The sequence below is a fragment of the Schistocerca americana genome, chromosome 2, assembly GCF_021461395.2.
Source record: "Schistocerca americana isolate TAMUIC-IGC-003095 chromosome 2, iqSchAmer2.1, whole genome shotgun sequence".
In the NCBI taxonomy this organism is placed as follows: Eukaryota; Metazoa; Arthropoda; class Insecta; order Orthoptera; family Acrididae; genus Schistocerca; species Schistocerca americana.
The window spans coordinates 91,027,131-91,053,875 of NC_060120.1; the positions used below are offsets into that span (position 1 = coordinate 91,027,131).

General features: G+C 47.0%; 22 non-coding genes across 22 annotated transcripts; 9 read left to right on the forward strand and 13 right to left on the reverse strand.

Moving 5' to 3' along the window:
* Positions 1 to 219: 219 nt before the first annotated feature.
* Positions 220 to 291, reverse strand: Trnaq-uug. The gene has a single exon. It is a non-coding gene; the product is annotated as a tRNA-Gln (tRNA).
* Positions 292 to 1,427: 1,136 nt separating this feature from the next.
* Positions 1,428 to 1,499, reverse strand: Trnaq-uug. Its single transcript has one exon. It is a non-coding gene; the product is annotated as a tRNA-Gln (tRNA).
* A 1,136-nt stretch (positions 1,500 to 2,635) lies between these two features.
* On the reverse strand, positions 2,636 to 2,707 carry Trnaq-uug. The gene has a single exon. It is a non-coding gene; the product is annotated as a tRNA-Gln (tRNA).
* A 1,137-nt stretch (positions 2,708 to 3,844) lies between these two features.
* Positions 3,845 to 3,916, reverse strand: Trnaq-uug. Its single transcript has one exon. It is a non-coding gene; the product is annotated as a tRNA-Gln (tRNA).
* Positions 3,917 to 5,052: 1,136 nt separating this feature from the next.
* Positions 5,053 to 5,124, reverse strand: Trnaq-uug. The gene has a single exon. It is a non-coding gene; the product is annotated as a tRNA-Gln (tRNA).
* Positions 5,125 to 5,681: 557 nt separating this feature from the next.
* On the forward strand, positions 5,682 to 5,753 carry Trnat-ugu. Its single transcript has one exon. It is a non-coding gene; the product is annotated as a tRNA-Thr (tRNA).
* A 507-nt stretch (positions 5,754 to 6,260) lies between these two features.
* Trnaq-uug lies at positions 6,261 to 6,332 on the reverse strand. Its single transcript has one exon. It is a non-coding gene; the product is annotated as a tRNA-Gln (tRNA).
* Positions 6,333 to 6,889: 557 nt separating this feature from the next.
* Positions 6,890 to 6,961, forward strand: Trnat-ugu. Its single transcript has one exon. It is a non-coding gene; the product is annotated as a tRNA-Thr (tRNA).
* Positions 6,962 to 7,468: 507 nt separating this feature from the next.
* Positions 7,469 to 7,540, reverse strand: Trnaq-uug. Its single transcript has one exon. It is a non-coding gene; the product is annotated as a tRNA-Gln (tRNA).
* A 557-nt stretch (positions 7,541 to 8,097) lies between these two features.
* Trnat-ugu lies at positions 8,098 to 8,169 on the forward strand. The gene has a single exon. It is a non-coding gene; the product is annotated as a tRNA-Thr (tRNA).
* A 507-nt stretch (positions 8,170 to 8,676) lies between these two features.
* Positions 8,677 to 8,748, reverse strand: Trnaq-uug. Its single transcript has one exon. It is a non-coding gene; the product is annotated as a tRNA-Gln (tRNA).
* A 557-nt stretch (positions 8,749 to 9,305) lies between these two features.
* Trnat-ugu lies at positions 9,306 to 9,377 on the forward strand. Its single transcript has one exon. It is a non-coding gene; the product is annotated as a tRNA-Thr (tRNA).
* Positions 9,378 to 9,884: 507 nt separating this feature from the next.
* Trnaq-uug lies at positions 9,885 to 9,956 on the reverse strand. The gene has a single exon. It is a non-coding gene; the product is annotated as a tRNA-Gln (tRNA).
* Positions 9,957 to 10,513: 557 nt separating this feature from the next.
* On the forward strand, positions 10,514 to 10,585 carry Trnat-ugu. The gene has a single exon. It is a non-coding gene; the product is annotated as a tRNA-Thr (tRNA).
* Positions 10,586 to 11,092: 507 nt separating this feature from the next.
* Trnaq-uug lies at positions 11,093 to 11,164 on the reverse strand. The gene has a single exon. It is a non-coding gene; the product is annotated as a tRNA-Gln (tRNA).
* Positions 11,165 to 11,721: 557 nt separating this feature from the next.
* Positions 11,722 to 11,793, forward strand: Trnat-ugu. Its single transcript has one exon. It is a non-coding gene; the product is annotated as a tRNA-Thr (tRNA).
* A 507-nt stretch (positions 11,794 to 12,300) lies between these two features.
* Positions 12,301 to 12,372, reverse strand: Trnaq-uug. The gene has a single exon. It is a non-coding gene; the product is annotated as a tRNA-Gln (tRNA).
* Positions 12,373 to 12,929: 557 nt separating this feature from the next.
* Trnat-ugu lies at positions 12,930 to 13,001 on the forward strand. Its single transcript has one exon. It is a non-coding gene; the product is annotated as a tRNA-Thr (tRNA).
* Positions 13,002 to 19,545: 6,544 nt separating this feature from the next.
* Trnap-ugg lies at positions 19,546 to 19,617 on the forward strand. The gene has a single exon. It is a non-coding gene; the product is annotated as a tRNA-Pro (tRNA).
* Positions 19,618 to 20,123: 506 nt separating this feature from the next.
* On the reverse strand, positions 20,124 to 20,195 carry Trnaq-uug. Its single transcript has one exon. It is a non-coding gene; the product is annotated as a tRNA-Gln (tRNA).
* Positions 20,196 to 20,752: 557 nt separating this feature from the next.
* On the forward strand, positions 20,753 to 20,824 carry Trnap-ugg. Its single transcript has one exon. It is a non-coding gene; the product is annotated as a tRNA-Pro (tRNA).
* A 507-nt stretch (positions 20,825 to 21,331) lies between these two features.
* Positions 21,332 to 21,403, reverse strand: Trnaq-uug. The gene has a single exon. It is a non-coding gene; the product is annotated as a tRNA-Gln (tRNA).
* Between the last annotated feature and the right edge of the window lie 5,342 nt (positions 21,404 to 26,745).

Consider the following 26,745-nt stretch of genomic DNA (forward strand, 5'->3'; position numbering starts at 1 on the left):
CTGCGGGGAGGAACAGCTGAGGTCGTCTTCTGGCAGTTGAACCCCTTACGTCCCGTTATTAATCCTAGTAGCAAAAGCATAGGCATTTGGGGCGTTCCCCATTCACGTGTGGACTGCTATTAACATTTTGCATTTCATGATCCTAGTTAAATTTCTGCATATACAATTCCAACCACCGGCTCGTACACATTTCTAGAAAGGATCGCAAAACACATCGTCAGGTTCCACCGAGACTCGAACTCGGATCGCTGGATTCAAAGTCCAGAGTGCTAACCATTACACCACGGGACCGGATGCCTGTAGCGATCTTAAATTCAGTAGTATCATGTAATTAAGCCGATAAGATGCGATGTTATTACATGTAGGGTCCTCAGGAAGTGTTTGCGTGGCAAATGAAGCAACCAAGTAGGCTGGAAGTGGAAGGAGCACCTTCGAATGTAGCGAGAATTCTTGCCAGTATTCGTACATGAAGTGATGTCGAAGGATCAGGTAATCAAAATCGCGAAACAGCCACTTTCGTATGGTGGATGCTTTGTGCTGGAAGCAGCCTAGCTATGAAAACAGCTATGGACACAGAGTACTGTCGAAAACTGCGTGCTGACACAGAACGCTACGTAGTGGGCGGATTGTGCGTGACACGATAACATTTGCACTTCACACGGTCGAAATACTGTCACACAACTCAAGCGGCTCTTTCAGCATTCACATACACTGGTGTTCAGCACAGCGCATGTTGTAGGTGTCAGATTAAGAAACCTCTTTGAGAATATGGTGCAGATCGGATGCTGCAACTAGCAAGTGCGGCAAGATCTCAGTAGGTGGCGGGGTGCAGACCTGCTTACTTGTGCGGCCTGTTGGTCTGGGGGCATGATTCCTGCTTTGTGTGCAGGAGGTCCCGGGTTCAAATCCCAGACAGGCCCTACTTTTCACTTGCGCGACAACCCAGCACTACGATAAACTTGCGAGTCTCTGAAAGTAAGCCATGCAGCAGGACAAACTGCATGTCGGGCCACCGGCCCATGAGACTCTCAGGTGCGTCTTATGGAAAGCAATCTACGTGGCAGGATTAAGCCGTCTTCGCTTACTTATATCTATACGTAAAGACTGGCACGTACAACGAATCCATTCGTTCCCTAGGAACTAGTACATCGCATGCAAGTTTGTTAAATGCATGCGCATGCAGCACCCAAAACGGTGAGATGTCTTTCCTGCGGGGAGGAACAGCTGAGGTCGTCTTCTGGCAGTTGAACCCCTTACGTCCCGTTATTAATCCTAGTAGCAAAAGCATAGGCATTTGGGGCGTTCCCCATTCACGTGTGGACTGCTATTAACATTTTGCATTTCATGATCCTAGTTAAATTTCTGCATATACAATTCCAACCACCGGCTCGTACACATTTCTAGAAAGGATCGCAAAACACATCGTCAGGTTCCACCGAGACTCGAACTCGGATCGCTGGATTCAAAGTCCAGAGTGCTAACCATTACACCACGGGACCGGATGCCTGTAGCGATCTTAAATTCAGTAGTATCATGTAATTAAGCCGATAAGATGCGATGTTATTACATGTAGGGTCCTCAGGAAGTGTTTGCGTGGCAAATGAAGCAACCAAGTAGGCTGGAAGTGGAAGGAGCACCTTCGAATGTAGCGAGAATTCTTGCCAGTATTCGTACATGAAGTGATGTCGAAGGATCAGGTAATCAAAATCGCGAAACAGCCACTTTCGTATGGTGGATGCTTTGTGCTGGAAGCAGCCTAGCTATGAAAACAGCTATGGACACAGAGTACTGTCGAAAACTGCGTGCTGACACAGAACGCTACGTAGTGGGCGGATTGTGCGTGACACGATAACATTTGCACTTCACACGGTCGAAATACTGTCACACAACTCAAGCGGCTCTTTCAGCATTCACATACACTGGTGTTCAGCACAGCGCATGTTGTAGGTGTCAGATTAAGAAACCTCTTTGAGAATATGGTCCAGATCGGATGCTGCAACTAGCAAGTGCGGCAAGATCTCAGTAGGTGGCGGGGTGCAGACCTGCTTACTTGTGCGGCCTGTTGGTCTGGGGGCATGATTCCTGCTTTGTGTGCAGGAGGTCCCGGGTTCAAATCCCAGACAGGCCCTACTTTTCACTTGCGCGACAACCCAGCACTACGATAAACTTGCGAGTCTCTGGAAGTAAGCCATGCAGCAGGACAAACTGCATGTCGGGCCACCGGCCCATGAGACTCTCAGGTGCGTCTTATGGAAAGAAATCTACGTGGCAGGATTAAGCCGTCTTCGCTTACTTATATCTATACGTAAAGACTGGCACGTACAACGAATCCATTCGTTCCCTAGGAACTAGTACATCGCATGCAAGTTTGTTAAATGCATGCGCATGCAGCACCCAAAACGGTGAGATGTCTTTCCTGCGGGGAGGAACAGCTGAGGTCGTCTTCTGGCAGTTGAACCCCTTACGTCCCGTTATTAATCCTAGTAGCAAAAGCATAGGCATTTGGGGCGTTCCCCATTCACGTGTGGACTGCTATTAACATTTTGCATTTCATGATCCTAGTTAAATTTCTGCATATACAATTCCAACCACCGGCTCGTACACATTTCTAGAAAGGATCGCAAAACACAGCGTCAGGTTCCACCGAGACTCGAACTCGGATCGCTGGATTCAAAGTCCAGAGTGCTAACCATTACACCACGGAACCGGATGCCTGTAGCGATCTAAAAATTCAGTAGTATCATGTAATTAAGCCGATAAGATGCGATGTTATTACATGTAGTATCCTCAGGAAGTGTTTGCGTGGCAAATGAAGCAACCAAGTAGGCTGGAAGTGGAAGGAGCACCTTCGAATGTAGCGAGAATTCTTGCCAGTATTCGTACATGAAGTGATGTCGAAGGATCAGGTAATCAAAATCGCGAAACAGCCACTTTCGTATGGTGGATGCTTTGTGCTGGAAGCAGCCTAGCTATGAAAACAGCTATGGACACAGAGTACTGTCGAAAACTGCGTGCTGACACAGAACGCTACGTAGTGGGCGGATTGTGCGTGACACGATAACATTTGCACTTCACACGGTCGAAGTACTGTCACACAACTCAAGCGGCTCTTTCAGCATTCACATACACTGGTGTTCAGCACAGCGCATGTTGTAGGTGTCAGATTAAGAAACCTCTTTGAGAATATGGTCCAGATCGGATGCTGCAACTAGCAAGTGCGGCAAGATCTCAGTAGGTGGCGGGGTGCAGACCTGCATACTTGTGCGGCCTGTTGGTCTAGAGGTATGATTCCTGCTTTGTGTGCAGGAGGTCCCGGGTTCAAATCCCATACAGGCCCTACTTTTCACTTGCGCGACAACCCAGCACTACGATAAACTTGCGAGTCTCTGAAAGTAAGCCATGCAGCAGGACAAACTGCATGTCGGGCCACCGGCCCATGAGACTCTCAGGTGCGTCTTATGGAAAGCAATCTACGTGGCAGGATTAAGCCGTCTTCGCTTACTTATATCTATACGTAAAGACTGGCACGTACAACGAATCCATTCGTTCCCCAGGAACTAGTACATCGCATGCAAGTTTGTTAAATGCATGCGCATGCAGCACCCAAAACGGTGAGATGTCTTTCCTGCGGGGAGGAACAGCTGAGGTCGTCTTCTGGCAGTTGAAACCCTTACGTCCCGTTATTAATCCTAGTAGCAAAAGCATAGGCATTTGGGGCGTTCCCCATTCACGTGTGGACTGCTATTAACATTTTGCATTTCATGATCCTAGTTAAATTTCTGCATATACAATTCCAACCACCGGCTCGCACACATTTCTAGAAAGGATCGCAAAACACAGCGTCAGGTTCCACCGAGACTCGAACTCGGATCGCTGGATTCAAAGTCCAGAGTGCTAACCATTACACCACGGGACCGGATGCCTGTAGCGATCTTAAATTCAGTAGTATCATGTAATTAAGCCGATAAGATGCGATGTTATTACATGTAGGGTCCTCAGGAAGTGTTTGCGTGGCAAATGAAGCAACCAAGTAGGCTGGAAGTGGAAGGAGCACCTTCGAATGTAGCGAGAATTCTTGCCAGTATTCGTACATGAAGTGATGTCGAAGGATCAGGTAATCAAAATCGCGAAACAGCCACTTTCGTATGGTGGATGCTTTGTGCTGGAAGCAGCCTAGCTATGAAAACAGCTATGGACACAGAGTACTGTCGAAAACTGCGTGCTGACACAGAACGCTACGTAGTGGGCGGATTGTGCGTGACACGGTAACATTTGCACATCACACGGTCGAAATACTGTCACACAACTCAAGCGGCTCTTTCAGCATTCACATACACTGGTGTTCAGCACAGCGCATGTTGTAGGTGTCAGATTAAGAAACCTCTTTGAGAATATGGTCCAGATCGGATGCTGCAACTAGCAAGTGCGGCAAGATCTCAGTAGGTGGCGGGGTGCAGACCTGCTTACTTGTGCGGCCTGTTGGTCTAGGGGTATGATTCCTGCTTTGGGTGCAGGAGGTCCCTGGTTCAAATCCCAGACAGGGCCTACTTTTCACTTTCGCGACAACCCAGCACTACGATAAACTTGCGAGTCTCTGAAAGTAAGCCATGCAGCAGGACAAACTGCATGTCGGGCCACCGGCCCATGAGACTCTCAGATGCGTCTTATGGAAAGCAATCTACGTGGCAGGATTAAGCCGTCTTCGCTTACTTATATCTATACGTAAAGACTGGCACGTACAACGAATCCATTCGTTCCCCAGGAACTAGTACATCGCATGCAAGTTTGTTAAATGCATGCGCATGCAGCACCCAAAACGGTGAGATGTCTTTCCTGCGGGGAGGAACAGCTGAGGTCGTCTTCTGGCAGTTGAACCCCTTACGTCCCGTTATTAATACTATTAGCAAAAGCATAGGCATTTGGGGCGTTCCCCATTCACGTGTGGACTGCTATTAACATTTTGCATTTCATGATCCTAGTTAAATTTCTGCATATACAATTCCAACCACCGGCTCGTACACATTTCTAGAAAGGATCGCAAAACACAGCGTCAGGTTCCACAGAGACTCGAACTCGGATCGCTGGATTCAAAGTCCAGAGTGCTAACCATTACACCACGGAACCGGATGCCTGTAGCGATCTTAAATTCAGTAGTATCATGTAATTAAGCCGATAAGATGCGATGTTATTACATGTAGGGTCCTCAGGAAAAGTTTGCGTGGCAAATGAAGCAACCAAGTAGGCTGGAAGTGGAAGGAGCACCTTCGAATGTAGCGAGAATTCTTGCCAGTATTCGTACATGAAGTGATGTCGAAGGATCAGGTAATCAAAATCGCGAAACAGCCACTTTCGTATGGTGGACGCTTTGTGCTGGAAGCAGCCTAGCTATGAAAACAGCTATGGACACAGAGTACTGTCGAAAACTGCGTGCTGACACAGAACGCTACGTAGTGGGCGGATTGTGCGTGACACGATAACATTTGCACTTCACAGGGTCGAAGTACTGTCACACAACTCAAGCGGCTCTTTCAGCATTCACATACACTGGTGTTCAGCACAGCGCATGTTGTAGGTGTCAGATTAAGAAACCTCTTTGAGAATATGGTCCAGATCGGATGCTGCAACTAGCAAGTGCGGCAAGATCTCAGTAGGTGGCGGGGTGCAGACCTGCTTACTTGTGCGGCCTGTTGGTCTAGGGGTATGATTCCTGCTTTGTGTGCAGGAGGTCCCGGGTTCAAATCCCAGACAGGCCCTCCTTTTCACTTGCGCGACAACCCAGCACTACGATAAACTTGCGAGTCTCTGAAAGTAAGCCATGCAGCAGGACAAACTGCATGTCGGGCCACCGGCCCATGAGACTCTCAGGTGCGTCTTATGGAAAGCAATCTACGTGGCAGGATTAAGCCGTCTTCGCTTACTTATATCTATACGTAAAGACTGGCACGTACAACGAATCCATTCGTTCCCCAGGAACTAGTACATCGCATGCAAGTTTGTTAAATGCATGCGCATGCAGCACCCAAAACGGTGAGATGTCTTTCCTGCGGGGAGGAACAGCTGAGGTCGTCTTCTGGCAGTTGAACCCCTTACGTCCCGTTATTAATCCTAGTAGCAAAAGCATAGGCATTTGGGGCGTTCCCCATTCACGTGTGGACTGCTATTAACATTTTGCATTTCATGATCCTAGTTAAATTTCTGCATATACAATTCCAACCACCGGCTCGTACACATTTCTAGAAAGGATCGCAAAACACAGCGTCAGGTTCCACAGAGACTCGAACTCGGATCGCTGGATTCAAAGTCCAGAGTGCTAACCATTACACCACGGAACCGTATGCCTGTAGCGATCTTAAATTCAGTAGTATCATGCAATTAAGCCGATAAGATGCGATGTTATTACATGTAGGGTCCTCAGGAAGTGTTTGCGTGGCAAATGAAGCAACCAAGTAGGCTGGAAGTGGAAGGAGCACCTTCGAATGTAGCGAGAATTCTTGCCAGTATTCGTACATGAAGTGATGTCGAAGGATCAGGTAATCAAAATCGCGAAACAGCCACTTTCGTATGGTGGATGCTTTGTGCTGGAAGCAGCCTAGCTATGAAAACAGCTATGGACACAGAGTACTGTCGAAAACTGCGTGCTGACACAGAACGCTACGTAGTGGGCGGATTGTGCGTGACACGATAACATTTGCACTTCACACGGTCGAAGTACTGTCACACAACTCAAGCGGCTCTTTCAGCATTCACATACACTGGTGTTCAGCACAGCGCATGTTGTAGGTGTCAGATTAAGAAACCTCTTTGAGAATATGGTCCAGATCGGATGCTGCAACTAGCAAGTGCGGCAAGATCTCAGTAGGTGGCGGGGTGCAGACCTGCTTACTTGTGCGGCCTGTTGGTCTAGGGGTATGATTCCTGCTTTGTGTGCAGGAGGTCCCGGGTTCAAATCCCAGACAGGCCCTACTTTTCACTTGCGCGACAACCCAGCACTACGATAAACTTGCGAGTCTCTGAAAGTAAGTCATGCAGCAGGACAAACTGCATGTCGGGCCACCGGCCCATGAGACTCTCAGGTGCGTCTTATGGAAAGAAATCTACGTGGCAGGATTAAGCCGTCTTCGCTTACTTATATCTATACGTAAAGACTGGCACGTACAACGAATCCATTAGTTCCCCAGGAACTAGTACATCGCATGCAAGTTTGTTAAATGCATGCGCATGCAGCACCCAAAACGGTGAGATGTCTTTCCTGCGGGGAGGAACAGCTGAGGTCGTCTTCTGGCAGTTGAACCCCTTACGTCCCGTTATTAATCCTAGTAGCAAAGGCATAGGCATTTGGCACGTTCCCCATTCACGTGTGGACTGCTATTAACATTTTGCATTTCATGATCCTAGTTAAATTTCTGCATATACAATTCCAACCACCGGCTCGTACACATTTCTAGAAAGGATCGCAAAACACAGCGTCAGGTTCCACCGAGACTCGAACTCGGATCGCTGGATTCAAAGTCCAGAGTGCTAACCATTACACCACGGAACCGGATGCCTGTAGCGATCTTAAATTCAGTAGTATCATGTAATTAAGCCGATAAGATGCGATGTTATTACATGTAGGGTCCTCAGGAAGTGTTTGCGTGGCAAATGAAGCAACCAAGTAGGCTGGAAGTGGAAGGAGCACCTTCGAATGTAGCGAGAATTCTTGCCAGTATTCGTACATGAAGTGATGTCAAAGGATCAGGTAATCAAAATCGCGAAACAGCCACTTTCGTATGGCGGATGCTTTGTGCTGGAAGCAGCCTAGCTATGAAAACAGCTATGGACACAGAGTACTGTCGAAAACTGCGTGCTGACACAGAACGCTACGTAGTGGGCGGATTGTGCGTGACACGATAACATTTGCACTTCACACGGTCGAAATACTGACACACAACTCAAGCGGCTCTTTCAGCATTCACATACATTGGTGTTCAGCACAGCGCATGTTGTAGGTGTCAGATTAAGAAACCTCTTTGAGAATATGGTCCAGATCGAATGCTGCAACTAGCAAGTGCGGCAAGATCTCAGTAGGTGGCGGGGTGCAGACCTGCTTACTTGTGCGGCCTGTTGGTCTAGGGGTATGATTCCTGCTTTGTGTGCAGGAGGTCCCGGGTTCAAATCCCAGACAGGCCCTACTTTTCACTTGCGCGACAACCCAGCACTACGATAAACTTGCGAGTCTCTGAAAGTAAGCCATGCAGCAGGACAAACTGCATGTCGGGCCACCGGCCCATGAGACTCTCAGGTGCGTCTTATGGAAAGCAATCTACGTGGCAGGATTAAGCCGTCTTCGCTTACTTATATCTATACGTAAAGACTGGCACGTACAACGATTCCATTCGTTCCCCAGGAACTAGTACATCGCATGCAAGTTTGTTAAATGCATGCGCATGCAGCACCCAAAACGGTGAGATGTCTTTCCTGCGGGGAGGAACAGCTGAGGTCGTCTTCTGGCAGTTGAACCCCTTACGTCCCGTTATTAATCCTAGTAGCAAAAGCATAGGCATTTGGGGCGTTGTCCATTCACGTGTGGACTGCTATTAACATTTTGCATTTCATGATCCTAGTTAAATTTCTGCATATACAATTCCAACCACCGGCTCGTACACATTTCTAGAAAGGATCGCAAAACACAGCGTCAGGTTCCACCGAGACTCGAACTCGTATCGCTGGATTCAAAGTCCAGAGTGCTAACCATTACACCACGGAACCGGATGCCTGTAGCGATCTTAAATTCAGTAGTATCATGTAATTAAGCCTATAAGATGCGATGTTATTACATGTAGGGTCCTCAGGAAGTGTTTGCGTGGCAAATGAAGCAACCAAGTAGGCTGGAAGTGGAAGGAGCACCTTCGAATGTAGCGAGAATTCTTGCCAGTATTCGTACATGAAGTGATGTCGAAGGATCAGGTAATCAAAATCGCGAAACAGCCACTTTCGTATGGTGGATGCTTTGTGCTGGAAGCAGCCTAGCTATGAAAACAGCTATGGACACAGAGTACTGTCGAAAACTGCGTGCTGACACAGAACGCTACGTAGTGGGCGGATTGTGCGTGACACGATAACATTTGCACTTCACACGGTCGAAATACTGACACACAACTCAAGCGGCTCTTTCAGCATTCACATACACTGGTGTTCAGCACAGCGCATGTTGTAGGTGTCAGATTAAGAAACCACTTTGAGAATATGGTCCAGATCGGATGCTGCAACTAGCAAGTGCGGCAAGATCTCAGTAGGTGGCGGGGTGCAGACCTTCTTACTTGTGCGGCCTGTTGGTCTAGGGGTATGATTCCTGCTTTGTGTGCAGGAGGTCCCGGGTTCAAATCCCAGACAGACCCTACTTTTCACTTTCGCGACAACCCAGCACTACGATAAACTTGCGAGTCTCTGAAAGTAAGCCATGCAGCAGGACAAACTGCATGTCGGGCCACCGGCCCATGAGACTCTCAGGTGCGTCTTATGGAAAGCAATCTACGTGGCAGAATTAAGCCGTCTTCGCTTACTTATATCTATACGTAAAGACTGGCACGTACAACGAATCCATTCGTTCCCCAGGAACTAGTACATCGCATGCAAGTTTGTTAAATGCATGCGCATGCAGCACCCAAAACGGTGAGATGTCTTTCCTGCGGGGAGGAACAGCTGAGGTCGTCTTCTGGCAGTTGAACCCCTTACGTCCCGTTATTAATCCTAGTAGCAAAAGCATAGGCATTTGGGGCGTTCCCCATTCACGTGTGGACTGCTATTAACATTTTGCATTTCATGATCCTAGTTAAATTTCTGCATATACAATTCCAACCACCGGCTCGTACACATTTCTAGAAAGGATCGCAAAACACAGCGTCAGGTTCCAGCGAGAATCGAACTCGGATCGCTGGATTCAAAGTCCAGAGTGCTAACCATTACACCACGGAACCGGATGCCTGTAGCGATCTTAAATTCAGTAGTATCATGTAATTAAGCCGATAAGATGCGATGTTATTACATGTAGGGTCCTCAGGAAGTGTTTGCGTGGCAAATGAAGCAACCAAGTAGGCTGGAAGTGGAAGGAGCACCTTCGAATGTAGCGAGAATTCTTGCCAGTATTCGTACATGAAGTGATGTCGAAGGATCAGGTAATCAAAATCGCGAAACAGCCACTTTCGTATGGCGGATGCTTTGTGCTGGAAGCAGCCTAGCTATGAAAACAGCTATGGACACAGAGTACTGTCGAAAACTGCGTGCTGACACAGAACGCTACGTAGTGGGCGGATTGTGCGTGACACGATAACATTTGCACTTCACACGGTCGAAATACTGACACACAACTCAAGCGGCTCTTTCAGCATTCACATACATTGGTGTTCAGCACAGCGCATGTTGTAGGTGTCAGATTAAGAAACCTCTTTGAGAATATGGTCCAGATCGAATGCTGCAACTAGCAAGTGCGGCAAGATCTCAGTAGGTGGCGGGGTGCAGACCTGCTTACTTGTGCGGCCTGTTGGTCTAGGGGTATGATTCCTGCTTTGTGTGCAGGAGGTCCCGGGTTCAAATCCCAGACAGGCCCTACTTTTCACTTGCGCGACAACCCAGCACTACGATAAACTTGCGAGTCTCTGAAAGTAAGCCATGCAGCAGGACAAACTGCATGTCGGGCCACCGGCCCATGAGACTCTCAGGTGCGTCTTATGGAAAGCAATCTACGTGGCAGGATTAAGCCGTCTTCGCTTACTTATATCTATACGTAAAGACTGGCACGTACAACGATTCCATTCGTTCCCCAGGAACTAGTACATCGCATGCAAGTTTGTTAAATGCATGCGCATGCAGCACCCAAAACGGTGAGATGTCTTTCCTGCGGGGAGGAACAGCTGAGGTCGTCTTCTGGCAGTTGAACCCCTTACGTCCCGTTATTAATCCTAGTAGCAAAAGCATAGGCATTTGGGGCGTTGTCCATTCACGTGTGGACTGCTATTAACATTTTGCATTTCATGATCCTAGTTAAATTTCTGCATATACAATTCCAACCACCGGCTCGTACACATTTCTAGAAAGGATCGCAAAACACAGCGTCAGGTTCCACCGAGACTCGAACTCGGATCGCTGGATTCAAAGTCCAGAGTGCTAACCATTACACCACGGAACCGGATGCCTGTAGCGATCTTAAATTCAGTAGTATCATGTAATTAAGCCTATAAGATGCGATGTTATTACATGTAGGGTCCTCAGGAAGTGTTTGCGTGGCAAATGAAGCAACCAAGTAGGCTGGAAGTGGAAGGAGCACCTTCGAATGTAGCGAGAATTCTTGCCAGTATTCGTACATGAAGTGATGTCGAAGGATCAGGTAATCAAAATCGCGAAACAGCCACTTTCGTATGGTGGATGCTTTGTGCTGGAAGCAGCCTAGCTATGAAAACAGCTATGGACACAGAGTACTGTCGAAAACTGCGTGCTGACACAGAACGCTACGTAGTGGGCGGATTGTGCGTGACACGATAACATTTGCACTTCACACGGTCGAAATACTGACACACAACTCAAGCGGCTCTTTCAGCATTCACATACACTGGTGTTCAGCACAGCGCATGTTGTAGGTGTCAGATTAAGAAACCACTTTGAGAATATGGTCCAGATCGGATGCTGCAACTAGCAAGTGCGGCAAGATCTCAGTAGGTGGCGGGGTGCAGACCTTCTTACTTGTGCGGCCTGTTGGTCTAGGGGTATGATTCCTGCTTTGTGTGCAGGAGGTCCCGGGTTCAAATCCCAGACAGACCCTACTTTTCACTTTCGCGACAACCCAGCACTACGATAAACTTGCGAGTCTCTGAAAGTAAGCCATGCAGCAGGACAAACTGCATGTCGGGCCACCGGCCCATGAGACTCTCAGGTGCGTCTTATGGAAAGCAATCTACGTGGCAGAATTAAGCCGTCTTCGCTTACTTATATCTATACGTAAAGACTGGCACGTACAACGAATCCATTCGTTCCCCAGGAACTAGTACATCGCATGCAAGTTTGTTAAATGCATGCGCATGCAGCACCCAAAACGGTGAGATGTCTTTCCTGCGGGGAGGAACAGCTGAGGTCGTCTTCTGGCAGTTGAACCCCTTACGTCCCGTTATTAATCCTAGTAGCAAAAGCATAGGCATTTGGGGCGTTCCCCATTCACGTGTGGACTGCTATTAACATTTTGCATTTCATGATCCTAGTTAAATTTCTGCATATACAATTCCAACCACCGGCTCGTACACATTTCTAGAAAGGATCGCAAAACACAGCGTCAGGTTCCACCGAGACTCGAACTCGGATCGCTGGATTCAAAGTCCAGAGTGCTAACCATTACACAACGGAACCGGATGCCTGTAGCGATCTTAAATTCAGTAGTATCATGTAATTAAGCCGATAAGATGCGATGTTATTACATGTAGGGTCCTCAGGAAGTGTTTGCGTGGCAAATGAAGCAACCAAGTAGGCTGGAAGTGGAAGGAGCACCTTCGAATGTAGCGAGAATTCTTGCCAGTATTCGTACATGAAGTGATGTCGAAGGATCAGGTAATCAAAATCGCGAAACAGCCACTTTCGTATGGTGGATGCTTTGTGCTGGAAGCAGCCTAGCTATGAAAACAGCTATGGACACAGAGTACTGTCGAAAACTGCGTGCTGACACAGAACGCTACGTAGTGGGCGGATTGTGCGTGACACGATAACATTTGCACTTCACACGGTCGAAATACTGACACACAACTCAAGCGGCTCTTTCAGCATTCACATACACTGGTGTTCAGCACAGCGCATGTTGTAGGTGTCAGATTAAGAGACCTCTTTGAGAATATGGTCCAGATCGGATGCTGCAACTAGCAAGTGCGGCAAGATCTCAGTAGGTGGCGGGGTGCAGACCTGCTTACTTGTGCGGCCTGTTGGTCTAGGGATATGATTCCTGCTTTGTGTGCAGGAGGTCCCGGGTTCAAATCCCAGACAGGCCCTACTTTTCACTTGCGCGACAACCCAGCACTACGATAAACTTGCGAGTCTCTGAAAGTAAGCCATGCAGCAGGACAAACTGCATGTCGGGCCACCGGCCCATGAGACTCTCAGGTGCGTCGTATGGAAAGCAATCTACGTGGCAGGATTAAGCCGTCTTCGCTTACTTATATCTATACGTAAAGACTGGCACGTACAACGAATCCATTCGTTCCCCAGGAACTAGTACATCGCATGCAAGTTTGTTAAATGCATGCGCATGCAGCACCCAAAACGGTGAGATGTCTTTCCTGCGGGGAGGAACAGCTGAGGTCGTCTTCTGGCAGTTGAACCCCTTACGTCCCGTTATTAATCCTAGTAGCAAAAGCATAGGCATTTGGGGCGTTCCCCATTCACGTGTGGACTGCTATTAACATTTTGCATTTCATGATCCTAGTTAAATTTCTGCATATACAATTCCAACCACCGGCTCGTACACATTTCTAGAAAGGATCGCAAAACACAGCGTCAGGTTCCACCGAGACTCGAACTCGGATCGCTGGATTCAAAGTCCAGAGTTTTTTTTTTTTTGCGCTTTTGTTGGAGATTTTTTTATTTTTATTTATTTTTTATTATTTTCTTTTTTTATTTTTATTTTTTATATATATATTTTGCGGTGGTATATCTCAGGATCACTACCTCTCAAGCTCGTCTTCACTTAGTAATGGCATGAATGTTTCCGTGTCGTTCTTCTTTCATCGATGTTTGAATTGCTTGAAGGCTTGATTCAATGTTGTCATCTCTTAGCGTTGAGAGTATGTTCACCGAGATGGCCGCCGTGCTGTTTCCTTGCAGTTATTCACTAAAGTAACTGGTGTGTTCCTTGAGTTGGTGGAGACAAAATCAACAAGAGCATATGTTTCTCTTTCAGCATCATAGATAATAAGGAGAAAATAAAGGTCCGTGTTGAGGAAAAACGGGTATCTAGAAAGAAATACTGCCTCGTCTGAGTTAAACTTCATCAAATTAAACTATACGTGACTTTAGGGGAACGTAAAGAAGCAGAAATAAATATTGGCTCCACAAGTTTTGCATCCTGTTGCATGCTGCTTCTCTTTGGCCTTAGGTGCACACATTGTACCAACCATGAAACAATAAAGTCCGGAGAACTGACAAAGAGATACCCTGATAATAGAAGAAACAAATAAAAAGCAATAATCGTACTCAATAGTTCGCACACTTAAAGTTTTCCATCATTCAAAGCAACGGTGCGAAATTTCTGAAATTTTTCTTCATATTTTCGTAATCGTTTGATCGCGTAATATTCGGCAATAAGATACATATGAAAATCAGAAAGTGTAGGCGTTTTAGTCGTCAGCATATAATAGAGGTACTGTCCAATTAATCAGGTATAGCTATTATTTTTAGATTTCGGAAATAATTGCCAGTCCGGGTGGAGTATATCATGCAGTTGTATTGCGGATGGCGACGTTCTATTAATAAGAGCCAGTTTCATTCTCGTCCAGTTCCAGATTTGCGTTTGATCTCTGCAGTATAATATGTGTTGCAACGTTTCCACATGTCCACATGCGTCGCAAGTCGGTGTAGGCCGTAATTGGATCTTACACAATTTCTCTCCCGTGGGCATCACCTCTTTCACAGCATCATACCACAAGGAGCGTACTCGGGAACGAAGAAGAGGAGTGCTGATATTCATCCAAATTTGTCGCCAGTTCTTGCCAGGATACTTCATTTCAATAGAGTTATTCTGTTGCCGATTCGTAAATACACTGTAAACAGCCGCAGCAGTGAATGCTTGCAGGTGTTGATGCACATAGCTGGACTCCACGTAATATCGGCGAATATGAACGAGCTCGGGATGTATAGGTCCAACATTTATCGGTGGCGTCATATCCGGTGGTCGTAACTGCTGGAATAGACGTGCCGTAAGACCTGTCTGACTACATCGTAAGATCCTTGATGTTCTAGCTAGAAAAATCGCTAAGCACTGTAATTCAACATCTTTAAGGGCTAGACCACCTTTATAGTGAGGTAAAGCGGTAGCCTTGAAAGCGACTTTAAAAATATTACCTCGCCAAACGTACCAGCCTGCAAGAGCTAAAATTCTGTTTGCAATATCGGTAGGAATAGGAAGAACAGCGGCAACATGGTAAATCTTGCTGATAACATAATAATTGACGAAATGTGCTCTCTGAATCCTGTCTAAAGACCGCATATTGTGCTCTCGAATCAAAGCTCGAAGGACGTTGAGCTTCTGTTCCCAATTCACTCTCACCATTTCCCGTGGATTCGAAGTGAGAATCAAACCAAGGTGCTTGAGTTGGTTGGTTGCCTCTAACCAAACGGTGTTCGCAAATCGAGCCTGCGGACCTAAATGCAAGACTTTGGATTTCCGTTCGTTAAGGCGTGCACCGCAGGCGCTGGCATACCGGTGTACAAGCCGTCGCACGGTATTGAACTCTTCGTCGTTGTTGATAAGGACGCTAATATCGTCCGCATAGGCATGACAGACGGTCTTGGTATTCAGCGTTTGAAGACCCGGTAAGGTGACGCAAAACGTCTTCAGTAGTGGCTCTATAGCAATGGCGAAAAGAGTCGTAGAAAGCTGGCACCCTTGTCGCAAACCTTGTTGAATGGGCACAGGGGCTGTTAACTGGCCGTTGAATTTCACGCGGGAAGACGTATTGCAGATACAGTTTCTTATTATCTGTACGAAATGCTGGTTGAAACCCAGTTTTTCCAGCGTTCTGAACAGAAATCCGTGGTTAGTCCTATCAAATGCCTTACCGAAGTCAAAAAAGACTATTGCCAACGTGGTCTTGCAAATCCAAGTCAAATATGCAATATCTCGGTATTCGCACAGGGCGTCTATCATTGATCGGCCAGTAACCACGTTCATGTGAACTTTACGAAGGACTGGCTTGAGTCTGGCATTGATAATCCTAGTAAAGATTTTGAAATCTGCGTTGTGTAGGGTGATTGGTCGTAAGTTATTGAGTGAAGTCCCCGGTGACGGTTTGGAGACTAAGACTATCATGCCCTCAGTAAACTGCGATGGAAGAGCAGTATTCATTAACAATTCATTATACATGATAGTCAGTTCGTCGCCGAAGACCTCCCAGTACCGAAGATAAAATTCAATCGGCAAACCGTCTAAGCCTGCAGCTTTCCCTTTCGCCGCAGACGTAATGATAGACTTCACTTCGAAGTTAGTTATGGTTGCCAGGAGCTGTGCGTGGTCGTCCGGATCCACCGATGCCGTAATGTTAGACAAAAATTCCTCTCCCGCCTCTACATCTGTGTCATGCAGTGAGTAAAGTTGCCGGAAATGATTCCGAATAAAAGTCTTAAGCTCGCCTTGCTCATCATAAACACGACCATCGTCATCTGTCAGTTGAGTAATGATTTTTTGTCTCCCCCTTTTAGCTTCCCGTATGACGTGGTACAAGGACGCAGACTCATTAAAGGTGTCATCGGAAGAGCGTGCCCGGACTTGGGCTCCTGCCAGAGACTCACGAACCAAAGCGGTGATTTTGGCTTTGGTACGTTTAATGCGTAGGAGATTGCCAGGCAGTGCAGAGGAATCGTTATATAACTGGCGGAGAGCGGTAAAATAAAACTCCAACGTCTGTTTCTTCCAGTACGCCTTAGCCCTGGCAAACTGACAAATACATTTCTTTATGTGCGGCTTCACTAACTCCGTCCACCAATGAACACGCTCCCTATATCTTTGTCGTCGCTGGAGGCACCATTGCCACGTTGCAATAAGATCCTTCTTCAGGTCGCCGTCGTTCAACAGGGCGACGTTCAGTTGCCAGACGCCTCGACCCAAAAAGGTTTTCTGCGAGACATGCCGAAGCGTGATGTGATACGCACAGTGGTCGCTAAAATTAACAGGCCATATTTCACAATCCCTGGCAGCGCTTAAAATGTCTTTAGATACATAAAACCTATCCAGACGACTAGCGGAGGCAGCGGTAACATAAGTATATCCGGCGACCTGCGGGCGAAGTGAGCACCAGGTATCTTGTAAGGCCAGCCCATCAATTAAATCTCGCAACTCCAAACAAAAATTAAAATTCGGACACTGGTATTCTCTGCGTACAACACAATTAAAATCGCCGCCCAATAAAATCCTCGAACAACCACAGGATAATAATGGTACAATTTCATCGCGATAAAAAACACTCCTATCCCTTCGGCCTGTAGATCCAGTCGGGGCGTAGATGTTGATCAAAAGCAAATCATCGAATTGTACGACAATCCCTCTACCCGTTTCTAAAATCGCTCGAGGTCTGCAAGTGATGCCCTCTTTGTACAAAATTGCAGTCCCTGCCTCATCGCCGATATTGATGATGGCCTCATAGCCCGTGACATTCCCGACCTTGGGTGTGACGACTTCTTGTAAGAAAACGATATCTATATCGGCGGCGTACATATAGTCAGTCAAACATTTTAATTTGACATCAGATGTTATTCGATTTATATTAGCAGTTGCAATTTTGTAATCCCGCATAAGAAAGGGCAATACCATGTTAATGCGTATCGTCGGCCCAGGACGGCTGCTTGCTCGACCCCGGCGAGGGAGTGGTATCCATAAATGCATCGGGTCCAGAACTGTCGACATGCATCACCACATCGGTCTCCTCTGAATGCTGCACGACCTGTACTCCATCGTCTGTAACGATTCTCTCACATTCATCGGTCCGGAACTGCTTGATTGTACGTTGCAGTTTCTGTTCAAGAGTACGAGTTTCCTCGTCACTCTGCTTACGGACCGATTTCTTTTGTCGTCCTTTCTTCTGAGGGCGGACGTCCTCAACGTGTTCGTTGATGTCGGGTTTCGCAGCGGTAAGAGTAGCACCCGCGGGAGACTGTTCGTTGCCGGAAACTGCGCTTAGCGGAGAAGACACTTCAAGGGGATGGGAAACTCGCGGCTGGTTACCAGAGTCCTCAGGTGGAAGACTCTCCGCAGATGGGTGCAGATGTTGATCGGGCAATCCTGGCGGAAGTTCCACACGGACCACGCCAGCATCAGAAGGGCGCGAATTTCCGGCCCCGTCGATTGCATAGTTTTCCACGTCAGAATCAACGGGCATTCGGCTCGCCGTAGCTATGTTTACATCGGCGGCGGTCACGTCAGGCACAACCTCAGCCGCGTGCAGCTGTGGCGCGCTAACGACAGACGGACCGACAAGGCTCTCGGCATACGTCGGCCTATTGCCATTCTGCCCTGCTGCAAGGGCATCGCGTTGTCGCAAAACACGACGCGCTGGTTTAGCACGGGGACACGCGGCCTTCAGATGGTCCGTAGAACCACAAAGTACACAAGTACGTGGTTGCCCCTCGTACATAACGAGTGCCCGGAAGCCTTGTATCACGACATTCGACGGGATATGCTTCGAGAGGTCAATTCGCGCTACCCTGACACCATTATCCACATTGAAGTGTTTAAGTCCACTCCACTGCTCTTGGTGAATGTCCAATACGTTCCCATACTGGGACAGACATTGCCGAATACGTGCAAGTTCAATTTCAAATGGTAGGTTGAACACACGGACCGTGCGCAGACCTAACCCAGCATGGGTAACGACAACTTTACAAATTTCACCATCAGAATTAACGAACTCGGCAGTACCCTTAGTTAAGTCCATTACACGTAAACAAGGCTCGTCACTAACAAGTTTCACATAGACAGCATTCGCCAGGAAATCGTATGAAAATCCTAAAACTTCCTCGTCTTTAAGACTCAATCTGTCGAAGAAGAAATCGACTAAATCGTGGACCTGTGGTCGGCGAAAACCGAACGGGAATTGGAAACGCAACGTGTAACGGTGTAACTGATCATCCATGGCAAAGGCCATGATGTACTCACAAGGCCCAACCAGCTGCAGGCGCCGCCAAACACGCGCGGAGCGAGCACTCCGGCACGTCTGCACACGGCCGCTGCTGCGGCGGAACTGAGTGCTAACCATTACACCATGGAACCGGATGCATGTAGCGATCTTAAATTCAGTAGTATCATGTAATTAAGCCGATAAGATGCGATGTTATTACATGTAGGGTCCTCAGGAAGTGTTTGCGTGGCAATTGAAGTAACCAAGTAGGCTGGAAGTGGAAGGAGCACCTTCGAATGTAGCGAGAATTCTTGCCAGTATTCGTGCATGAAGTAATGTCGAAGGATCAGGTAATCAAAATCGCGAAACAGCCACTTTCGTATGGTGGATGCTTTGTGCTGGAAGCAGCCTAGCTATGAAAACAGCTATGGACACAGAGTACTGTCGAGAACTGCGTGCTGACACAGAAACCTACGTAGTGGGCGGATTGTGCGTGACACGATAACATTTGCACTTCACACGGTCGAAATACTAACACACAACTCAAGCGGCTCTTTCAGCATTCACATACACTGGTGTTCAGCACAGCGCATGTTGTAGGTGTCAGATTAAGAAACCTCTTTGAGAATATGGTCCAGATCGGATGCTGCAACTAGCAAGTGCGGCAAGATCTCAGTAGGTGGCGGGGTGCAGACCTGCTTACTTGTGCGGCCTGTTGGTCTAGGGGTATGATTCCTGCTTTGGGTGCAGGAGGTCCCGGGTTTAAATCCCAGACAGGCCCTACTTTTCACTTTCGCGACAACCCAGCACTACGATAAACTTGCGAGTCTCTGAAAGTAAGCCATGCAGCAGGACAAACTGCATGTCGGGCCACCGACCCATGAGACTCTCAGGTGCGTCTTATGGAAAGCAATCTACGTGGCAGGATTATGCCGTCTTCGCTTACTTATATCTATACGTAAAGACTGGCACGTACAACGATTCCATTCGTTCCCCAGGAACTAGTACATCACATGCAAGTTTGTTAAATGCATGCGCATGCAGCACCCAAAACGGTGAGATGTCTTTCCTGCGGGGAGGAACAGCTGAGGTCGTCTTCACGCAGTTGAACACTTACGTCTCGTTGTTAATCCTAGTAGCAAAAGCATAAGCATTTGGAGCGTTCCCCATTCACGTGTGGACTGCTATTAACATTTTGCATTTCATGATCCTAGTTAAATTTCTGCATATACAATTCCAACCACCGGCTCGTACACATTTCTAGAAAGGATCGCAAAACACAGCGACAGGATCCACCGAGGCTCGAACTCGGATCGCTGGATTCAAAGTCCAGAGTGCTAACCATTACACCACGGAACCGGATGCCCGTAGCGATCTTAAATTCAGTAGTATCATGTAATTAAGCCGATAAGATGCGATGTTATTACATGTAGGGTCCTCAGGAAGTGTTTGCGTGGCAAATGAAGCAACCAAGTAGGCTGGAAGTGGAAGGAGCACCTTCGAATGTAGCGAGAATTCTTGCCAGTATTCGTACATGAAGTGATGTCGAAGGATCAGGTAATCAAAATCGCGAAACAGCCACTTCCGTATGGTGGATGCTTTGTGCTGGAAGCAGCCTAGCTATGAAAACAGCTATGGACACAGAGTACTGTCGAAAACTGCGTGCTGACACAGAACGCTACGTAGTGGGCGGATTGTGCGTGACACGATAACATTTGCACTTCACACGGTCGAAATACTGTCACACAACTCAAGCGGCTCTTTCAGCATTCACATACACTGGTGTTCAGCACAGCGCATCTTGTAGGTGTCAGATTAAGAAACCTCTTTGAGAATATGGTCCAGATCGGATGCTGCAACTAGCAAGTGCGGCAAGATCTCAGTAGGTGGCGGGGTGCAGACCCGCTTACTCGTGCGGCCCGTTGGTCTAGGGGTATGATTCCTGCTTTGGGTGCAGGAGGTCCCGGGTTCAAATCCCGGACAGGCCCTACTTTTCACTTTCGCGACAACCCAGCACTACGATAAACTTGCGAGTCTCTGAAGGTAAGCCATGCAGCAGGACAAACTGCATGTCGGGCCACCGGCCCATGAGACTCTCAGGTGCGTCTTATGGAAAGCAATCTACGTGGCAGGATTAAGCCGTCTTCGCTTACTTATATCTATACGTAAAGACTGGCACGTACAACGATTCCATTCGTTCCCCAGGAACTAGTACATCGCATGCAAGTTTGTTAAATGCATGCGCATGCAGCACCCAAACCGGTGAGATGTCTTTCCTGCGGGGAGGAACAGCTGAGGTCGTCTTCTCGCAGTTGAACCCCTTACGTCCCGTTGTTAATCCTAGTAGCAAAAGCATATGCATTTGGAGCGTTCCCCATTCACGTGTGGACTGCTATTAACATTTTGCATTTCATGATCCTAGTTAAATTTCTGCATATACAATTCCAACCACCGGCTCGTACACATTTCTAGAAAGGATCGCAAAACACAGCGTCAGGTTCCACCGAGACTCGAACTCGGATCGCTGGATTCAAAGTCCAGAGTGCTAACCATTACACCATGGAACCAGATGCCCGTAGCGATCTTAAATTCAGTAGTATCATGTAATTAAGCCGATAAGATGCGATGTTATTACATGTAGGGTCCTCAGGAAGTGTTTGCGTGGCAAATGAAGCAACCAAGTAGGCTGGAAGTGGAAGGAGCACCTTCGAATGTAGCGAGAATTCTTGCCAGTATTCGTACATGAAGTGATGTCGAAGAATCAGGTAATCAAAATCGCGAAACAGCCACTTTCGTATGGTGGATGCTTTGTGCTGGAAGCAGCCTAGCTATGAAAACAGCTATGGACACAGAGTACTGTCGAAAATTGCGTGCCTCAGTTCCGCTTGAGACGCGACAGCGATCGGACGTGCTGTGTATTCGATCCGCCGTTTCCCTCGGGTTGTGACTATTTACTTTCTGTGTGTGACGTTTCTTTGTCTTCTTTTCTTCGTTGTTTCGTCGCCTTAGTGTTTTTGTTGTGTCTTGTGTTGTATAGCGGCTTTTGCCGCATTAATTAAGTGTTATGGCTTCCCGGTTGTTTCCGCGGAAGTGTACTCTCAGTTTTCAGTTTAACAAGGCCACCAGGAATGTTCAACCAACTTCGTTGGAAATTCACGAATGGATTGTGGATACGATTGGCATTACATCGGACCAGGTACATACGGCTTATTTTGACACAGAACTTTACTGCTTTTTTGTGAAATTGTTGAACCCGGTTTTGCTAGATAACATTTTACTTAAACATGGTGAGCAAGTGTCGTTCCGTCATAGAGATGGTTCTGTTAGCAGTGTTACTGTTTCAAATGCGGAAATTACGTATACCACAGTTCGGGTTTATAATTTACCCCCTGAAGTTGAAAACAGTTATCTCAAGGAAGCTTTGATTGGTTATGGTACCGTTCGGTCAATTCGAAATGAACGTTGGTCTGCACAACATAAGCTGCAATGTTATAATGGTATCAGATCGTTTGAAATGCATATTTAGTCGAATATACCGTCCCATCTGGTTGTATGTGGTTATCGTGTTCATCTTACTTATGAGGGGCAAGTTGGTACGTGTTTTCTATGTAATGAAAATGGTCATGTTCGTGCTAATTGCCCTAAGCGGGTGTTTGTGCTTAAAAATGGGCTAGCACAACGCCGCAAATTAACGGTTGCCGATCTTGTGCCAGCAGCTTCCTCCACTGTCTCCTGTCAGCCTCCTGCAGTAGATTCTTCACAACGGGTGACACCTTCCTCTGATGCAGGTTTTCCCCCGTTACCCACTCGCCCAGATGTATAGGCTGCTTCTACACCGATCCCGTCTGTTTCCAATAACAAACGCCGTCGTGCTAGTGATACCGGTAGCACTGATGACGAAGCTGCTGTTTCGCAGCCGGTTTGCGAATCTGACGAGAGAATTCCGGAATCTCCCATGCTTGTTTTGGATTCTGTTTCCACTGTCTCTCCTGCTTTGCCTGATGACGTCAAACTTGCTGCCACGCCGTCGGCGCAAGAGCCCCAACATTCGGTCGAGGTGGTGTTGACATCCCTCCCGACACAGGCATCACAACATGTTGACGACACTTCGGTGCAGACAGCTGTTTGTCGGAAAATCGCTTCTAGAACTGCGCGCTCTGCTTCAGCGGATTCCAAACCTATCACTCCACCTCCTACACTTCCAATACCTACACCTTCTGATGCCGGTGCCGATGTTCCTGATGCAGTTTTCCCCTTGCTAATCCTTCGGATGCCTTGGTTGACGTGCCTGATCTCGAACCCCCCACTCCACCTGCTCTTGAATCTGGTGTGCATCAGATACGCCGTCGGGTGAAAGTGCCCCCCAATCTTCACGCGGTGCGGAAAAAACACAAGCATGCAAAGGATGACTCTGATTCCGTTGATTCCGGGCAATCACCCTCTGCCATGTCTGATGTTGATGATCTGGATGTAGTTGCTTCTAATGTGGTGTAATTAGGGTTCATTTTCCCTTTTTTGGTTGATGTTGCAGGCGTACACGTTTATTACCTTAAATATAAATAGCATTCAATCTGCTCTGAAGTTAGCGTCTCTGCAGCAGTTCATTTATGACTCTGCAGCTGATGTTGTTTTCCTGCAGGAAGTCTTCGTTGCACACCTGTTCGTTCCTGGCTTTCGCACTATTATAAATTTTGCGCCTGAGTTTTCCACAGGTACTGCCTTACTAATTCGTGACGGTATCCCCGTTACCGAAATTGAGCTCTTAGACTCGGGAAGGGGTATTGGTTGTCGGTTATTTGACACAACCTTGGTTAATATTTACGCCCCCTCTGGTTCCAGCAAACGGCAGGAAAGGTCTCGTTTTTATAAAGAGGATCTGATTTATCTTTTACGCAAAAATCCTGCGACTTTGATATTGGGGGGTGATTTTAATTGTGTATTACAAGCTAAGGACCAATCCCCTCATTTTAATTATTGTTTCGAGCTACATTCTCTTGTACGTCAACTACGACTACGCGATGCGTGGGAGGTTAAACACCCGACTTTAGTTAAATTTACATTTTTTACTGCCACGTCAAGTAGTCGACTGGACCGATTGTATATTTCTGATCCCCTTAGTGTTTCTGTTTTAAATGTAGATGTTATTCCAGCCAGTTTTACGGATCATTGTGCCCTTGCGGTTATAATTAATTTGGAGCGTCAGCCTCTTAAACTTTATCGGCCACTGTGGAAATTAAATGTCTCCTTGCTCGATGACCCTGACATCGAACCTCTAATACAGACGGCGTGGGACATGTGTTTACGTTCTCTGCGATACTATCCGTCTAAGCTTCACTGGTGGATCCACTGTGCGAAGCCAAAACTACGTCGCACTTTAATGTCCTACAGTTATAATAGAGCGCGAGATCTGAAACTGACTTTTGAGTATTATTATTCGGTGCTTCGCGAACTTTATGATACTTCTCGAATGACATGTGCCCACCTTTCTGAGGTTCGGAAAATTAAAGCCAAGCTCCTTAGTATTAAACGGCTTCAGATGGAAGGATTGAAGATTAAATCTAAACCGCCGTCCACCTTAGCACATGAAATGACTTCCATGTACCATCTGTTTCGTCACCACAAGAACCGTCGACGTGTATTGATTGACGGCCTTATGGCAGCTGATGGTCGCCGGCTTACCTTACAGAATCAAATAACCCATGAACTTACCTGCTACTATGAGACCTTATATGCTGTGGCTGATTCTGATCCGCTTGATGTTGACGAGATTTTAACTGCTATCCCATCAGTTTTAACAGAGGACCATAATATGGAATTTTTAGCTCCTTTTACTGCAGACGAAATTTCAGCTTTCATTGCTTGTTCACCATCTCACAAATCTCCTGGTCCGGATGGCCTTCCTAAGGAGTTTTTTGTTCGCTTTTGGACTATTATAGGGCCTGTTTTTACGGATATCGTAAATGAAATTTTGAATGGTGGCACAATTCCAGCCGATTTCAAGAGAGGTACGGTTGTCCTGATACCGAAATCTGCTGGTTTGAAGACAGCTAGTGACTTTCGTCCTTTAACCCTTTTAAATTTTGATTATAAGACGGCTGCTAGGGCTGTTAATGCACGTCTATCCCTCTTGCTTACACCTGTGATAACTCCTTGTCAAAGCTGCTTTCCGGGGCGCTCCATCTTGACGCCTCTGGCGGGGTATCGTGATATTGTGTCGATTGTCGCTGTCACCAATATTTCCTGTGCGCTTTTATTTGTTGATTTTAGTAAGGCTTTTGATCGTGTGTCCCATTCGTTTTTAGAGCTTCTGCTGCGCCGACTTGGTTTTAATGAAACGGCGCTGCTGGTTCTTAAGAATATGACGACTGGCATTTCTGCTAAGATTGACATTAATGGACAGCTGACGAAGGTCATTGATATTAAACGTGGCGTCCCGCAAGGTAGCCCTTTATCCATGACCCTTTATGCTCTCTCCCTTCAACCACTCCTCACACGTCTCAACTCGACACTTCGTGGTCTTACGATCTCTGGGGTTACCTAGACAGCAACAGCTTATGCTGATGATTTGGTTGTTTTGCTTCGTTCCAACGCAGAAGTGACGCCGTTGAAAATGGAACTGGATAAATTTTCTGCGGCCTCAGGTTCTCGTATCAACCCTCGTAAAAGCAAACTCCTGAATTTGCGGGGCTTTGAACATGTGGTTGTTCCGTGGGTTACGGCTGTTGAACATCATACACATTTAGGTATCTATCTTGAACGGTGTCCTCTTCGTATGGCTGCGAAGAATTGGCAAGTGGCCATTTCCAAGCTTCAAGGTGTTTTATTCGAACACTCATGGCGTTCGATACCGATACTGCAAAAAAAGCATGTATTAGACACTTATGTTTTATGTAAGGTATATTACGTTGCTCAGTTGTTTCCGCTTCCCAGAATGCAGGGTGCAAAAATGGTCCAGCTTATTAACAGATATATTTGGCGGGGGCACATTTTTAAATTACGTCGTGATGTTCTTACGAAGCCGCGACTTGAGGGCGGCTTGTCGTTCACCGATGTCCGTGTCAAGGCTGCGGCTCTTTATGTTAAGCGCACCCTCCATCTTTTATTTTCTGAGTCCCCGACTGTTACTTCGCGATTATTCCATGTCGTTCGTCCTGCGAGCTTGTCACCGCCTATTAACGTGGGGCCTCTAAATGCGAAGCTACGGCATGTTCGGGACTTCTACATTGAGATTAGTTATCTGGATCTCCACTTACAACGTAGTCCTGTTTTTACTACGCGAACACTGCTTGACAAATGGCACAGGTCTTCTTCTTCCATCCCGATTGTTTTACAATATCCCCGTTTTCATTGGCGTAACATATGGACGAATGTCAGCTTACCCGTTCATTCCGCAACTGTTGCCTCCCTATGGTATAAGATAGTTAATCAGCTGATTCCTACGAACGAACGACTTCATTGTATAGGTTTAAGTGTCACTCCGCTTTGTCAAACGTGTGGTTGTATTGATACACTCCCACACCGATTTACCTGCGCTGACCGTCTTCGCATGTGGTACTGGCTGCGCCGACAACTGGCGTTACTCACCAGAAGCACGGAATCAGCTTTTACAACTGATATTCTCTGCTGGCCGGACACGGTTTTTTATCCCCGGACAAAGAACAACACCATTATGTGGCTTCTTGGCCGTTACATTTTTGCAGTGGTTGATGGTGATGGTATTTCCGATTTTATTTCGTTTACTGCTTACATGCTTCATGAGTACTGGACGCAACAATCTTTCCCACATCTTGAGAGGGACTTTGCGAATATGCTCAGTATTGTTTTCGAAAAGCAGGGGATTGGTTAAGTTTACACTTCTATTGCTCGCTCCTGCGCCAGTTGCATTAATGGCACCGGTATAGGGGGATAG